The sequence below is a fragment of the Camellia sinensis genome, unplaced genomic scaffold (genome assembly GCF_055761805.1).
Source record: "Camellia sinensis isolate YWXY unplaced genomic scaffold, ASM5576180v1 Unanchor3, whole genome shotgun sequence".
In the NCBI taxonomy this organism is placed as follows: domain Eukaryota; kingdom Viridiplantae; phylum Streptophyta; class Magnoliopsida; order Ericales; family Theaceae; genus Camellia; species Camellia sinensis.
In genome coordinates, this window is record NW_028129178.1 from 15,372,089 (window position 1) to 15,389,593 (window position 17,505).

Here is a 17,505-nt window from a genome sequence, read left to right on the forward strand (position 1 = left end):
AAACCGTGTCACAGTCACGAGAAGGACCGGGAAATGCCCCAAACACCTCGGGAGGGTCCAAGAGGTAAGTTGCGGAGACTTACGGAACTAGCACGGGACTCTCGGCTTGTGAATTAAATAAAAAAATGCACTTTTTTCACACTTAAGCTCGAAAATAAACCGTCGGGGGCCAATATCGTGTAACAGTCATGAGAAGGCCCGGGGAACACGTCAAACACCCCGGGAGGGACTGATGTAAGCTGTGAAAACTTACAGAACTAGCACAGTACTCCCGGTTTGGAAACTAAGTCTGAAACGGCACTTTTCTCGCACCTAAGCTTGAAAATAGTCCATCGGGGGGGCCAAAATCGGGTGACACCCAAGAGAAGGTCCGGGGAACATCTCAAAACACCTAGGGAGGGACCAACATAAGTTATGGAAACTTACGAAACTCGCATGGGACTCCCGGTTTGGAAACTAAGTCAAAAAATGCACTTCCTAAACACTCAAATTTGAAAATAGGCCATTTGGGGCCAAAAAAATCCTGTAACAGTCCCGAGAAGGCCCGTGGAACACCTCCAACACCTCGGGAGAAACCAATGTAAGTTGTGGTAACTTACGGATCTAGCGCGGGACTTCCGGTGTGAAAACTAGGTCGGAAAAGGTACTTTTTTCACACTGAAGCTTGAAAACAGGTATCGGCAGGCCGGAATCGTGTAACAATCACGAGAAGGCCTGGGGAACACCCCGAACATCTCAGGAGGAACCAATTTGAGTTGTGAAAACTTAACGAACAGGCACGGGGACTCCCGATTTAAAAACTAGGTCGGAAAACACACTTTTCTAACACTTAAGCACGAGCCCTCTATCAATATACGCAAGTAGAGAGATACATACATACTTATTTAGTATAAAGAAGGAAGAGCCCTCTATCAGTGTAGGTAGCAAAGAATAGAGACATGAATGTGAGTAGTGACCTATCGTTGATTATGTTATTAATGGTGGTTTAATTGGAGATAATAGGATGGTGATATAATGGTAATGGTAGTTCACCTTGATGATGGACGGATATTTTGGAGGCTGTCGAAAACACACATACAATTTGGTTTGCTTGCTATGCTTTTGATTCACTTTGTCTGGTGGAGGGAGGGAGAGAGAGAGAGAGAGAGAGAGAGAGAGAGAGAGAGAACTAATCCATAATGTTCAGATTAATTAAGTGCTTTCTTGTACATCACCAACACACCTTATTGAACCAATTATAACTTTCTAATTTGAACCAAATCTAATTAAGCCAAGCACACGTATCTTGCCTCAACCCCAAATTATTTAACGCTTAACCCCAGTTCCAGGCTGAACAAGCAGGCTCTGTGCCAGCTCCAGCTCATTATGGTCCTAAAGCTATAACAAGTGGATGATAAGGAGAAGTGCTTCTGAAGCAGTCATGTAATTGGATAGGAATTTATGGAAAATCTCCATAAGACTGCTGCATGGCATATGCTATACCGTACAAAATGTTGAATGACAATAAAAAGCAAATGTAAAAATGAGGATATAGACACAGACACAGACAGGAGGGGGGCACAACAATAAGAAATGACTACATTTCTCTAAAGCTACAAGTAGCACGAAGCATAGACAATATGAGGTGCTACATTTCTCTAGAGCTACGAGTAACATGAAGCATAGACAATATGAGGTGAAGGAGCACAGGATGGTTTAAGAGTAGCAACGAAGGCATAAAATATTGTCAAGAAGGAATAACAGAAACTAAGTTATAGGTGCCTCAAAGACAGAAGAAAAACACAAAAAAAAAATGAGAATTGAGACCATGAGAAAGGATATAGTTATTCTAAAATTGAAAAAAATATATATGTATATATATATATATGTAAGTATGTGTGTGTACTCTAAGAACAACCATACGCAAGAGGAACCATGTTGCCAACCTCAACCCAAGTAACCATGATTAGTCTGAGTTCAGTACATTGGAGTATAAGAAACATCTGAACTATCAATAACACAAAAATGCTAGAAACACTTAAAAAAAAAAAATACCAACAGAGCGCTTGTACATAGGTCCCACCATTGGTATGGGATTCACCAAATATTTTGTCTAGTTGGTATGCTTGTTTAGTTGTCCTAACATTTTTGTCAATAATTAAGTAATAGAGATTATATGCTATAAACCATGGAACTATTCCTTGAAAATAAACCAAATATTACAAATAGCATGTGGAATACTTAATATAAGAACAGCCCTTCAGACCTCCAAATGACACGCTGCTTCCATATTGTCAATTGGAACAATTTAAAATTTTCCAAGTCAAACCACACTAGAACCAAGACAACTCCATTTGTGGCATTTGGTTAAAGTGGATCTACTTCAAATTAAACAAAAAGTTAGCTTTTTTCAAAAAAACATCCAATCATGCCTCTTAGCTTATTGGTTGTTTTGGGCCCACTGATACTTGCATTGAATTTATCAACAACAAAAAAAGAATTTATCAACAAAAAAAAATTAAAAAAAAATACTTGCATTGTTGTATATTAACTTTAAAACTTGGCCCCTGGCAAAAGTTATAATTCTATATGTGACCCAATTGTAGCACTTTTTAAACAACCTTTGCCTAACACATTCCCAGCTGATTTTGTCAGCGTACCTAAATAAGCACCTTCAAATAGGTCTAGCAACCCCAAACGGACCCTCAAAGACAGTTCTAGATAAAAAATTTCAAGTTTTGATACTTGTTGCCTGCTTATCTAGTACCTGTGAACTCACATAACCCAACCATCTAAATAAGGGGAACCAACAGGTCAATTATTCCCCTGAACCTTTCTATATACCAAATCCACATCGTTAATTTTCTTAAAGCATCAGATAGTTCTAGAATATAGCAAAAAGCAGACAATCATACATTGATAAAGAAAAAAACCATTTTGTAATGTAGTTCTGGTGTTTAAATTTGTAGCACATTTCTGATAATTTCAATTGTAAGGCATCTGTATTACATAAGGCTGCAGTCCTGAATTTTACTTCTGCCTAAGAATTGCAAACTAGTTTCAATTGGTGTAGTAAAGCTTATCTAAAGGACCATCTAAAGTTGTGAAGCAAAGATTTTGTCACATGACATATATGAAACTACATCAATCATCCTCAATACAAATTATCGAGACAAACATATATATATATATATATATTCCATTAATTCGGACTGAAGTGGGTGTACTTTAAAGGGGACGATTGGTTTAGTGGTTTTAAATTCAGGCCTAATAACCTTGAAGTAGTGAGTGTGAATACAAGGCAGCTACTTTGTACATAATGATTAAAGGTCAGCTTTGTGCCTAGAACCCCATTAATAGGAACTAAACTATGTGTATTTCTATATATAAATATATATATATACCTTTATTTTATCAATATAAAGTTCAAAATATTATTGATCACTTCATTATAAAATCAAAATCAAAACTCAAGAGAATTGCTTACCTCTTCTAACACCAATTTGATCCAAGAATGGCCCAGATTGCCTAACTAAAAATGCCAAAAGTTCTGGTACATCGAGCGGTGGAACTTCCTACATCATATATATAAGAAAAGCAGAAGAAAAGAAAACATTCAGCATAGTGTATTATAGATTGTAGGAAACTAGAATCATCAATATATCCAATCTATGACAAATGTCAATCAATCCTAAGGAACAAACATACTACACCACCACATATGAAATTTTGACTATGCCTATTGGTTTGTAATTAAACCTAGGCCTGAGGTTCAGGCATCTACGTACGTGAGATGTTAGAATGGGATAAATACTGCAACATGAAACACATATCAAGGACACAATGGCATGTCAATATCCATTACAAAATGGTGTTTAACACAACCACCTTGATAAAAGAAGAAGAAGAAGAAGAAGAAGAAGAAGAAGAAGAAGAAGAAAAATGGCATTCATGTCCAATACAAACACCAAATTGCAAAAAAATTTGTTTTCCCTGAAGAATGAAACACAATGCTAGCCTTTCAGTATGCACAACTACAGCAACATGAACTCCAACAGGACATGACCCTCACAATTAATGAGTACAAACCACATATCATCCAACTAACAACTCAAACATAGGATGTAGGAAAAGGATTACAATAAACGTTGGAATCATAAGATTCATATTATTGACGGCTGAGAAAACAACTTCCAGTCAACAGTGCTTATATGACTATTACGTCATTGTTGAAACAACTCTCCATTTTTTAGAAAATAAATAAATATAGATATATATTAAATAAAATTCAATATTTTATCTCCTTTTCTTCCCCTAGTGCCTTCAGAAAGAAAATATAGATTATAGACTCAAAAAAAAAAAGTTCTAAAAAAATTTACACAATAATGAATGATACATGAAGAGTAGTTCAATACTAACCTTTGAATCAGTTGGGTCCTTGCAAATTGCTTTCTGCAAAATAAATAATTGGGTAACAGATTAATAACGAACATATGAATCCAGCTTGCAATTCTAACGTGAAATGAAAAATAAGTAGATACGCATCAATTACTAACAAAGATAATGATCAGGAAATTCTATCATCTAGAAACAAGTATATACATTATTACCAAGCATTCACTTCCTATATTGGAATGAATCAAAACACATGTTATAGTTAGCAGCAACATTCGCACTAATCTTATGTTTACGGCCTTCCTTTTAATGAAAAAATGTTTATGCCTTAGCACATAACTAGTTCCTTGCTTACCTTCAATGGACATGGTATGCCACTTGATGCATAAATATTTGATCCCAAATAATAGCCAGCCTCGAAAGAACATAACAAGAGTACAAGACTGACAATGTATGAAACTTAATAGTCAAAACTACTGCATTTACTGCCATGCCAAAAAATCTCAATTCAAATGATAATGGATCTGCAATGTTGACTTTCAGAAAACAACTAGTTGCGTCTCTCAAAAACAGAAGGAGTGATAAAGAGTAGTAAAAACATTTTTACGCAGTTTGAACAGGGTGACAAGAGAAGTAAAAACATTTTTACGTAGTTTAATTTAAACAGGAAGATCCAACCTTGTGAGATCATTCCCTGTTGAATAAACCATGTTGGGAACTTTTAGAGATGCATACTTAGGTGATATACGTTCCAATGTCCCGTATTAACTTGCATGGACCAAGGATGGAAGAATAAACAGCAATCTACAACTTTAAGAAGATCATTTTTTATAGAAAATCGTAAAAGGCAATGAGTCTCATGAAGAGCCAACAAAAAATATACATAGTTTTGTAAATAAGAAAAATCCAAAAGAGCTTCAACAGGGTGCAAACCGGAGTACATGCAGAGAAGCAAAAATGACACACAAAAAATATCTTTAGAATTAACCAAAAAAGTCCAATGATTGCAGCAAACCCCTATAGGCCACACAAATAAACTGCTTAAAAGAAGGGAAAAAAATGCTTCCATGGTCACAAACACCTCACTCCTTGAAATGAAGTCCTATACCTCTCCTTCCATAGACAACAAAAGAGGCATTAAGGACACACTTCTTAAACTGCATCCTCACTTGCTCACTCTAGACCAGCAACTGGAGTCCAAGAACTCTTAACACAAACTTTGGCATAAAACACGCCATCTGACAGAGGCAAAATGTAGCACGGACACGGACACAGACACGGGACATGACACGGACACGACACGGACACTCCATTCTTACATTGTGCTAATCTAACATGTATCGCCCTTAATACCAGCCATGCTTTGCCGTGGAAAAAATCATCGCAGCCACTCTATGGGAACATTTACTCTGGTGAAAGTTTCCTGCAGTTGAAATGCAAAATGTCATGCTTTTTGGTAACTATACAGTGCCATTCCTAGGGAACAAAATCTACGTATATCCCATGATCTACGTATATCCCAAATTTTAGTTGACTTGTATAAATCTTTCTTAGCCAGGCTTAAAATATAACCCTAATAAGCCCTCATCTATAAACAGGGTTTTATTTCACATCTTATGGTCAAACGACTATTGCAGTAACATTTCAAATAAAAAATTAATTTGACAATGCTAAAGATCTAGTGATTCAGATAAAGTGCTAATGCTTCACACTTAAAATGTTGTTTGGCACTTGAATAAGGTCTAGAGGAGATTTAGCCCTCAAAATGGAAAAGAATTTGCTTAGGATTGATAACATAACATGACAGAGATTATGAATTGTTCATTTTATTCAATTAAACCAGTACGAATTTGCTTTATGCCAATCAATTCTGCAATCAATATAATAATCAATTAGACACGCAAAAGGATTCCCTTTTTCTTTTCTTTTTTCCTTCTTCTTGTCGAAAATCAAAACAGACAAAAACCACAGGACCCCGTAGCCAACCAATTCACCATTAGTAAGGGAAAAAAAAAATAGAAACAACCCAACCCTAACCCAGTTCATGTGCCTTAGGTGTTGAATCCTAAAACTTGTTAGCGTGTTTCTTATACCACTGGAAATCGGTGATGTTTGTTCCTGAATGGTTGGTAGAGTATCAAGCATCCATGATACTCTGTGAATTCACCACAAATTAAACACGATCCACCATTGACTAGGAAATCACCAAAACAAACTTAAAATGTATTAAAGTGATGTAAAACGCATATTAATCAATTGATAGTGCAAGCGAATATGGATGCTTTTCTTATTTGACAAATTTATTTTGGTTACAACTAGTTTAATTCTCCTCCCGTACGAAATTGCTGGTCCATTTTAACTATTCCAAACATCCCAAAAAAATCATCTATGTTTTTTTATTTATTCTTTCTTTCAATTTGTAGGGAAAAAAATACATTATTTATTGACCCTACTAAAAGGCATAAATGCTGAAAATTGACAAACAGTTGGGATGGAACGAGTATTTATGAATGAGATGACTTGAAAACCAATCCCATCCAAAATCCAAGTTAAAACCACCTTAGACTTTGCAAAATCGTTGGCCACTGCTTGAGCCATGAAAATCCCTAGAGACTGCTTCCACTTGAGATCTCAGTTTTTTAATAGATTGGGTGTCTGCTTCCACTTGAGATCTCAGTTTTTTAATAGATGGAAACAAAGTTGATTGAAAACTCACAATTTTCATACAATGGAAGATTTTTTCTTTCAAGCTTGTCCCTTAGCTATCCTTCAAGTCAAAAGTTTTCCTATAAAAAATTGGATATGTTGTGGCTAAGATTTTTCTTTATACTTTTGTTTGGATTTGACTTGCTTTCATATGTATTTTTTCTTCTATGATTTTGTTAAGCAGTCAAGTCACACAAGGAGGGTTCTTTCCATTCTAGTTGCTCCCAATATGTCTTATTATTTCTTCTATGATTTTGCTAAGCAGACACAAAGGAGGAATAAAATGATTGATATTTGCTCCCAATAGGTATTATTTCTTCAATTGTGATTTTGAAGGTTGGAGCTAGTCCTCCTAGGCATTTGTACATCAACTTCTCAGTACACCAAAATCCCATCCAATCAATTTCCATTTGATTCAAATTCTTGTTAGCCCTCCAACACATAGGAGAATATAATGATTGATGTTGGCCCTCCAATACTACTAAATCAATGACAGCCTAAGTTTTCTAATCCAAGATTAAATAGTCTGAGAATTCAACCTGACCAGCCTTAAGACAACCAACTTTATTTTGTTCATGTTGTATCTCAAGGGGGAATAATGAAGGAGAATTTTCCTCTTCCTGGTAGATAAAATTCAGAACGAGACACAAGGAGAAATCCCGGGCAAAAATTACATAAGAGGGAAAAAGGCCAAACTATACATCAGCCCATAAGCTAAATTCTTCCAGCAAATCAATCAAGAAACAAAAGAAAGAGATTCCTAATAGTATTTATCAATAGAGAGAGAGAGAGAGAGAGAGAGAGAGAGAGAGAGATTCCTAATAGTAATCTACGTTACACGGACTCGGGTGCGGGTATCGGGTACGGGTGTGTATCTAAGGGTCGGACACTTTAAAATTAAAAATTAAGGATACGTGGATACGGATCCAAATTAGGATACGGGTATGGAGATACGTTAAATAGTTATTTTTAAATATATTTATTATATGAAGATGAGTTTAAAAAGTTTAAGGAATAACAAATTTTATTAAAAAAATAACAAATAAATAATAAATAAAAATTATAAACATTATTTTAGACATAAAATAAATTATATTATATATGATAAAATAAATTATTTTAATTTTAAACATAACAGTTATGTTATTTATGATATATTATATTATATAATATTTTTTTGAATAAATAATATTATATAATATGAATAATATTATATTAATATAATTTATATTATATATAATTCAAATTATATTAAAAAGAAAAGTCAGAGACCTATAGAAATAAAAATTGTGTTAGCTTCGCAGAGACGACGGAAGAGGAAGACCTAGAAAATTGGTTGGTAGAGCAATGACTTCGCAGAGACGACGGAAGGGGAAGACGACAAAGAAAGTCCGAGATCGAGCTCAAAGGGGAAGACGACGAAGCACAGTACATCGACTTCGTAGATCGATCAACTTCGCAGATCAAGCTTCGCAGATCGATCAACTTCACAAATCGATCGATGCTCTGCAACCGATTGAAGTTGAAGGCCAGGTTCTCTCCTTGCTCTCTTCTCTTTCGATTCTTCTGCCGTATCCGTTTCTAAGGAGCCGTATCCCGGCCGTATCCCACACCCTTACCCGTGTCGTGTCGTGTCGACACAGGTACCTTCTAAATTCCAAAGAGTCCGTGTAACATAGGTAGAGGGAAAGAAACTTGAGGCAACAGAAGATGGGCAATCCACAAACACTCATCCACAGGAGCCGAAATACATAAAGAGAGGCTAGGACAACCCTCACAAGGGTCGACTAGGCCAGAGGAGCCTTCGGCTGAAGTCGAAACAGCTCTGTGGGACCTTAGCTGGTTCCGACAGAGACTCAGAGGCAACAAAAGATGGGCAACCCACAAACACTCATCCATAGGAGCCAAAATACATAAAGAGAGGCTAGGACAACCCTCATGAGGGTCAACTAGGCCAGAGGGGCATTCGGCTGAAGTCGAAACAGCTCTATGGGACCTTGGCTGGTTCCGACAGAGACTCAGGGACCAGCGATATAGGATGGGTGGTGATAGGTGATGGCTGGTTGGTGGTAGCGGCTGTGTGAGTGACGGTTTTTAGGGTTTTGGCTCTAATACCATATAATTTAAGAGAATACAAAGCTTGAGTGATGATTATGATATCATCACCATTTATATTAATCAATCAACTATTACAAAAGGAAGCCCTAAGGCACTGATTAAGGAATCACCTTTTATATTGATTGATTTACTGACTGATTAAAGAATCACAATCAATCAATCAATCACAATCACAATCACAATCACAATCACAATCTAATCTAAATAAAGAAATAAGGAAATATTCTAACAGCTTCTGCTACTATAACACCCCCATCTCAAATCATAACAATTGTTCACTTTGAGCTAGGCCCTCAAGGGTTTAAAGCATGTTGTTACTTGGAAGGAATATGATCTCATTTATATAACTCAGGAACTTTTCCCACCTAGACGATGTGGGATGGAATGTGATGTACAATAATGAAAGTGAATTCACTTATATAGCATACTTAACCTAAAATAATAACCATATAAAAAATTTTTGACAAGGAGGAGTAATGCCCTTGGACTACTGCACGCACTTGAGTCAATAAAGGTGAACACTTTTGCAAGTGTCCCAACAATTGTTGGGCAAGAATGGACATAAGAGCATAGTCAACAAGTATTCATTATTGTCTAAACATCTATTCAACATCAAAATTGCCAAGTGAAAGAAATGTCCTCAATATCATTACCTTCCATTTGGGCAAGTGTACTAATGAAGTTTTACCAGTAAATACACTAGCTATGTACTAAACGGAGAGGAGGGAAAGATGAATCGAGCACTCACAATACCCATAATTACTGTAAAATCCAATGACAAATTAGCAGACGTTAATCAAGTTTTTGAATATTCTACTGAAATCAAACCTTCAAGTAGCAAGGCAAGACATTGTTGATTGCCTAAATTTCAGTTTTCCCATCGTTTCTGGATAGTTCCTAGCATCCTAAATTTCTAGATGAAATAAATGAACATTCACCTTAAACATGCTTTCATATTATGCCAGCCAAACCACATGTTATGAGTATGCTTGAAACAATGGCATTTGGATCCTGTATGCACAGCGACATGCAAATTGTCTTATTATTGACTATATTGACACTTACGATATTTAACTCGCAAAGACAACAATTCTATCAGAAACTTTATTAGTCACATTACTCTCTGGATAATTTCTGATCCAACTGAAGATGAAGCATTTTCCATGTGTCTTTTCAATAAAATAGGTATATAAGAACAACATACAATCATTTATTTATCTGAGCTGCGAACTCCTGTCTCTGTTATGTGTTCATAGCATGTAATGGACCTCTCTAATAATAACTAAAACAAACATGCAATGTATAACAAGTATTGCAGGCATGCACAGAGTGATCTTGTATGCTCTGTGTAAACTGAAGTCTAAATGCTTCATTAGCATGTTTTTGAACAGATACTTCATTAGCCTGTTTACTAATGCCAAAATTAAGGACATTTTGCATCATCGATACTAAATGTACATCCTGGACAAAACAAATATATAAAGGGAAGGACGTGTCAATAATAGCATATGTATCAGTAATATAGTAAGTTAGAGCTTCTCGGAGAAGCAATGAACTCACCTAACATTGTTTGGGGTAAGCTCATTGAGTGCTGATTCAATAATGGTTGGGCTGAATTTAGAGGGCAAGGATGAACCCACTAGCCAATCATTAGGAGGATACAACTGCAAAATAATTTCAAACGAACAGTTGATGTCAGCAAAGCAAGTGACTGCTGAAGAAACAACATACAATCACTCAGACTGAGTTTGAACAGGATGAAGATGGGGAAAGAGAACAAAAATTCAACTATTTAATTTCATGTATTTGTTTAGCAGGAGAAGGGTGGAAAATACAACAAAGTTAAATATCTTATACAACCCACACCAGAATGGCAACTTTGCTTCTAGATTCTTACAAAAAAATACAGTCACTTTTTTCTCTCATTAAAGTAGCCAACTATTGTAACTTTCTCACAAAAAATTAAACCAAATGCAAACGAGAAAATAAATTTTCCTTTCACCTTTTCTTTCACTTCACTATCTATCACTTTTGTTTTCCATCATATTTTTTACTCTAATCAAATGGACCCTCAAGATGCTCATTGAAAAGTTGAAGTGCAAAGCAAGAAGCCAAAGAAAGAGAAGCAGAGAAAAGCTGAACTTCTTAACTACATCTTGTAAAAAAATAAATAAAAAGTGAAAAAAAAAAAAAAAAGAAGAGAGAATCAAAAACTACACTCAAGTCAATCAAAGAAACGTCTCCAGGAAATATCGAATTAGTAGTGGCTTATCTCCAAAAACCGGCTTTGTATGAATTTTACTTGTCAAAACAAGTCTAAGCTGAGATTGAGCCTAGCTCCTATGCTACTGAACCAAGCTCAAGCTCCTTGTACTTGGCTGGCTTCATCTCATTTACAGTCTAGATGAAGTGGGAACCTTCACCTTCATCTAGCACATGTTAGCATAATAAACTGACTCATCTTGCTTAATATTCAATGATCCAAACTCATCAAGGCAAGTGGTGGGTTGCTCTTAAATTATCCTCCAACAATGCTTCACTGCAAAAAAGTAGCATCAATCTTTTCCTACTTAAATGGTACAAAGAAAATTCCACATAAAGACTTAAATATATAAATAAAACCATCAAAGCAATCATAGCTTACTAAGCCAAACCAAGCCTTAGCAAGCTCATCAAATAAATTGAATTCTACACCATTTATAAGTGAGCTTGACTTGTGAACTGAAGCTTGTACCCTATACAGCTTTCTGTAAAGAATGCACCTCAGACAGTAAAAAACAACAAACATCAGGATAAGAAGAAATTATACCATTCAAAACCAATCAACCACCTCTGAATTCAAATGACAAAACTTTTTTTTTTTTTTTTTTTTTTGATCAGCAAAAACAGAATTTATTGAATAGATCAAAAAAGAGGCAAGGATGAGGCATCCTCTACAAGTAAGAAAACACAGAAAGAAAATGCATCTCCAACAAAACAAAAAATAAAATCCAGAAACAACTCCTAATCCAATAACCACTTGCATATTCATGCCACCGTCATCCATCTAAGAATAATCATGGGGAGAATTTGGCTAACCATGGGCCATGCAACTTTTCAACCCCCAGTTAGCAGATAAGTGGGATCTCAAGGATGAAAAGTTCAAAGGATAAATTATTTATCAAAAAAAAAATTCAAAGGACAAATCAAAAGATGGGCAGCTTATTCATTATTTCATCCTCTTGGAAAGAAGATTAAAAAAAGAAGAAGACTATCAAGACATAGCACAAGGATGGTAACCGAGACTGGTACGACATCCAAAAAAATGAACATTCTGTCGTCAAAAGAATTTGAAGAGGGTTGCACATGCTACTTTTATAAGTATGGTGGGAACCGTATGTTAAAAATGAAATTGCAGTTGTCATTTCCATTTTCCATTGTTATAAAAGCCTGTTTTCTCATAAAGTTTGTACAAGAGACTATCAGGTTTGAAAGAATTTTGGTCATCATTGAAAAGAATATACAAAATAAAAATAAAGAAGATAATCCAAATTCTTAATTAAAAATCGACACAAAAATAAGAAGAAAAACATCTCCACGAAGGTAAATAGCCTAAAATTGCAATGCTTTTTAATGCAATATCATGCACAAGGATCAAAATTTTGTTGCAGCATGACATTTAAAAAGACTCCGAAAAAGGAATATCTAGTAAACATGCCACAAATGCAATGGAAATAGCAAAAAAAACTTTGAAAGACAGGTGAACACTTGAAGCACAGAAGAAGATTCATTAATGCATATTAAAATAATTTCCAACAGCGCTATTACGGCAAAAGCACACTTAGAACAGTTTCAAAGCTGATATTCTTTTGTACTATAAAATAATCATAGACAAAATATAACATTGTCATATGAACTCAACATTTTAACACAAGTAAAACAATTCAAAATAAAGGTCATAGCAATTAGAAACTAATATTCCAAAAGATCTTCCAGTTATTCTGATATTGGTTCACCTCTTCTCCTTATCTACTTATTCTCAAAGAAATTCGAGAATTTTTTATGCATATGCTTTTGGGTTCTAAAAACTCAACAATAAGGCTAAAAGAATAATAACCTTTTGTTCTTTTTAGACTATATTGCTGTCGGCAATAAATTCAAAATAATAATAATAATAACCATCCCAAACATTTTACGAGCAGTTTTCAGTTTTTTATGAAAAGTTTACTTTTATGAATATCAGCATTTTGGTTTTGCAACCAAGCTTTATTGTACTAGAAAGCAAAGACATTCAGCTAATTCCATGCAAAGAGAATTTTCATTTCTGTGCAGATAAAATAGATTCAAAGAAACTTTGATGTCAAATGCGTTGTCTAATTCCCCTGCTAAAATGAATATAGAGACCATCACTCTGGTCCACTATTGCCATATATGACCAAGCTTTGAAACCATACTGTTTAAAGTCTCATTTTCAAAAGAGATACCTACAAAATTAGGGCCACCATTATACAGAAGCTCCAACAACTCAAGGAACTAGACTATCTAAACCAGTAAAGATCATGTTATTGCCCATAAACTACGCATGATACGAACATGCCGACACAGGAAATTTTCAAAATATCAAGACATAACACATTAGTAATCCAAAAAAGGGATCAATATCAAATGTTTCTACTCCAAAATAAAAACTACACCTCCATTAAAGATTCTCCTGTTGTGCTCCTAGATGCATCACCAAAAACAAATCACTGAAGACTCCAGCCCATTTCTTTCTTCTTCCCTTTTTTTTTTGACAAGTAAATATATTAGAAAGGTGCCAAAAAAAGGAGCACAGTCACCACTTTACACCGGCTATGTTTGATTTCGGTTTGGATTAGGCAGATAAGATACCCCCGAATGTGTAAGCCAGGCAAAGGCATTTTAGTCATTCACATGCAAAAGAGTTATCCCCGGTTAAACTATCCCACTCCTAGGACAAAATAACCCCTCATATGTAGGTAAAGGGGTCACGTGGGATTAGCTATTCTGAGCAACTTTTGCAGTACCAAATGTGGGATTATTTACGAAACAACACAAGGATGAGGGAGGAGTCACAAGTCACTACATCTTAGTTGCCAACTTCATATGCAAATGGAAATACAGCATGAGTTACATTAGACAGATCAGTAACAAAGGCACATATGCTTCCACAGTCCACCATTAACAGTTGGCCTCTGAAAACTCCCACTAATGAAAGCCAACATAACTTGAGCATTCATTTAAGAATGGAAGTCAATGGCTTTCATGGATGAAATAAATAGACTTGGTTATCAAAAAGAGGACAAAGCATGTTGTTCTTCTCATGCAATATATATATATATATATATCGAGCTTTTTTTCTCTTGCTAAAAAAATAAAAGAACAGAATTCGATGTACATCATGTACTAAACAAGCTCTCAAATACTTAACACTGATAATTAAACAGACAAGACATAGATAAAAGATACTTGCAAACTGCCTTCAGACACAAAGAAAGAAAGAAAGAAAAAAAAAAAAAAATTCAAAATGGTGCGAATGAAAGAGGGGCTCACTAACAATGGCATTTTAAAGAGCAGTTCTATTTTCACAAAAATCAATCACAAAAGCCGGCACAACTCTAACATGGTACAAGACCCTATTTGTGGAATTTAATAGGTTCATTTTAGCGAGTCAAAAACTACCCTTCGAATGTTCACAATAATACTAGAAGACAACATTTTTCATTCATGTCATTTTAACTAATACTATGAAACAACAACACTTTAAACATCAAGATGGTCAACAGAGAAAATTATCAAAGTGAACACAAATTAGACAAAAATAAAAACAAAGATCAAAAGCTTTCCTGATCTGCTGGATGAAATTACCCACATCATAACCCATACAAGTAACAGGGCATAGTATCCATTCTCGTATGCAGAAAATCAAAGCACAATCTAAAAAATAAGAAAATCATAACTAGAAAGGCCTCGAAATAAATAATTTCCTCCGCATAAAAAAGCAGTAATAACACAATGATATGGCTATGCTGCCTAGTATTGTAAGCACAGCACAATTAAAGATCTCCCCAGCTTCAACAGCCAAGTATGAGCCAAAACGTTCAAAGAATCATAGCATATCATTCTTTTGAGATGAAAAACATAAATGTTTCAAGATTCCCAAAAAAAAAAAAAAAAAAAAAATTAAAGTACCAGAGAAACACGAAACAAATGCCACTAAAACAGATCAGAATATGAAAGTAATGTGGGTTAAACAATGTATAAACCAAACTAAAAAGAGAACTGCAATGCAATACCACTTTCAAATTAAACAAAGATCATTTCAAAAGATAGAGACATCTAATATGGTGAATCATTCAAAACTAGAGTCATCACGTACATCATGTACTAAACAAGCTCTTAAATACTTAACACTGATAATTAAACAGCCAAGACATAGATTGAGGGCCACAATGATACTTAACACTGATACTTAACATCTTCCATAAAAGATATTTGAAAACTGCCTTCAGACACAAAGAAAAAAAGAAAAATAAATAAATGAATCAATGAAAAGGAAACCACAGTGCAATCAATTTCAGAGTTGGGAATTTACGAATTTCACACAAATTCTACAGATACAAGTTGAGAATTCAAACAACTAAATTTGGCACAATTAATATGTATATATGTAAATATATAGCACACATTATGTATGTAAAATTACTAACCTTGTCAATTGTGGCGAAAATGGACATGTTCCGTGACCTCCCAATCCCCATCCGGGTGGATGCCGCCACAGCAGGAAGAAGCGATTTCCTCCCAATCGTTTTTTTAAATTTTTTTTCCCCTAAACGTCTCTCTCTCCCCTCCCCCATTCCCCCCTCTCTCTCTCTCCCCCTCTCTGTTTCTCTCTCTAGGGTTTCCCTGCCCTCCCATGGCTTCTCACCTCTCTTCTCTGTGCAGGTTTCTCTTCAAATCTCTCTTTCTTCGAAGCCGTTTTGGGAATCTTCAACGTTTATGGAGTGAGAGACATGGTGAATTCACATAATTTGACGGGGAACGATGCTGGATCTATCGTTGGGGAGAAGAGAACGGAGAGGACGTTGAATTGGGGTTCCGTTGCCGAAGAAGGCGAGGAATGGAGGCGGATTGGTTGGGAATGTGAAGAAAGTGGAGGAGGAGGAGGAGTTCTCACTGTCCATTCTAGAGAGAGAGAGAGAAACCCTAACCAAAACTTTTCAGAATGTGAAGATAGTGGGTTCGGGATGTGAGCTTAATCGCAAATGAGAGTGGAGGATAAAAAGATATAGCCGTTGTTGGGTACCAAACACCCACCTCAAAATTCTAATAAAAATCCTCATAACCAAATTCTTTTAAAATTGTAATTCTAATAAAAAAAAAAAAATCAAAATTCAAAATTCTTTTTTAAATGTGTAATCAAACACACAACTTAAAATTTAATTAAAAATTCTTTTCAAAACTCGTAACTAAACTCTTTTTAAAATTTTATTTAAAGAAAAATTTTAAAAAATATTTTTTATTTTATGTTTTAAGATAATGATTTTATTTTTTAAAATATTTAATTTTTTTTTAATTTCAAAAAAAAATTGGATGGCCATATATATCTAAACCACAACAAATTATTTGGCCAATACTTAAAAAAATAAGGGCAAATTACAAACACCCCCTCGAGGTTTGGTGAAAATACAGATTCCCCCTGAGATTTGAGAAATTACATCCTGCCTCCTGAAGTTTATATTTACATAACAAATTGCCCCCTAAGATTTTTATTTTCATACAAATTTCTCCCTAATTTGATATGCAAATTTGACCTTCAGGGAGCAATTTGTAATTTCTCAAACCTTAGGGAGAATCTGTATTTTTACCAAACCTCGAGGGGGTGTTTGTAATTTGCCCAAAAAATAACAAAAAATATTTTTCAATAAAATAAAAAAATAAAAAATATATATTTTGATTAAAAAGTTTTTGAATTGAGTTTTTAGTTTTGAGTTATATATTTGGTTATGAGTTTTAAAAATAGTTTTTGAATTGAATTTGGAGTTATGTGTTTGCTTATGATTTGAGTGTGGAGTTGTGTTCTGAATTTAAAAAATTTACAAAAATGAAATAAAATATTTAAAATGAAAAATAATTTTTTCTTAAACGTTTTTAAATATTTAAAAGAAATAAATTCGAAAAATTTCAAAATACAACTTAAAACTCTTTTCAAAACTCAAAATTCTTTTCAAAATTCAAAATTCAAAAAAACTCAAAAATATTTTCAAAACTCATAACCAAATAAATTTTTATTTTTTAAAAACTGAACTC

General features: G+C 34.7%; 1 pseudogene across 1 annotated transcript in view; it reads right to left on the minus strand.

Annotated features, from left to right (window-relative positions):
* LOC145788995 (protein kinase and PP2C-like domain-containing protein) overlaps positions 1-16,452 on the minus strand; it is a 75,865-nt pseudogene extending 59,413 nt beyond the window's left edge. The window contains exons 1-3 of the transcript XR_014358637.1: positions 15,906-16,452; positions 4,399-4,431; positions 3,467-3,554 (exon numbers count right to left, since the gene is read on the minus strand). The product of XR_014358637.1 is annotated as a protein kinase and PP2C-like domain-containing protein (transcript). The remainder of the gene's footprint in view (positions 1-3,466; positions 3,555-4,398; positions 4,432-15,905) is intronic.
* Between the last annotated feature and the right edge of the window lie 1,053 nt (positions 16,453-17,505).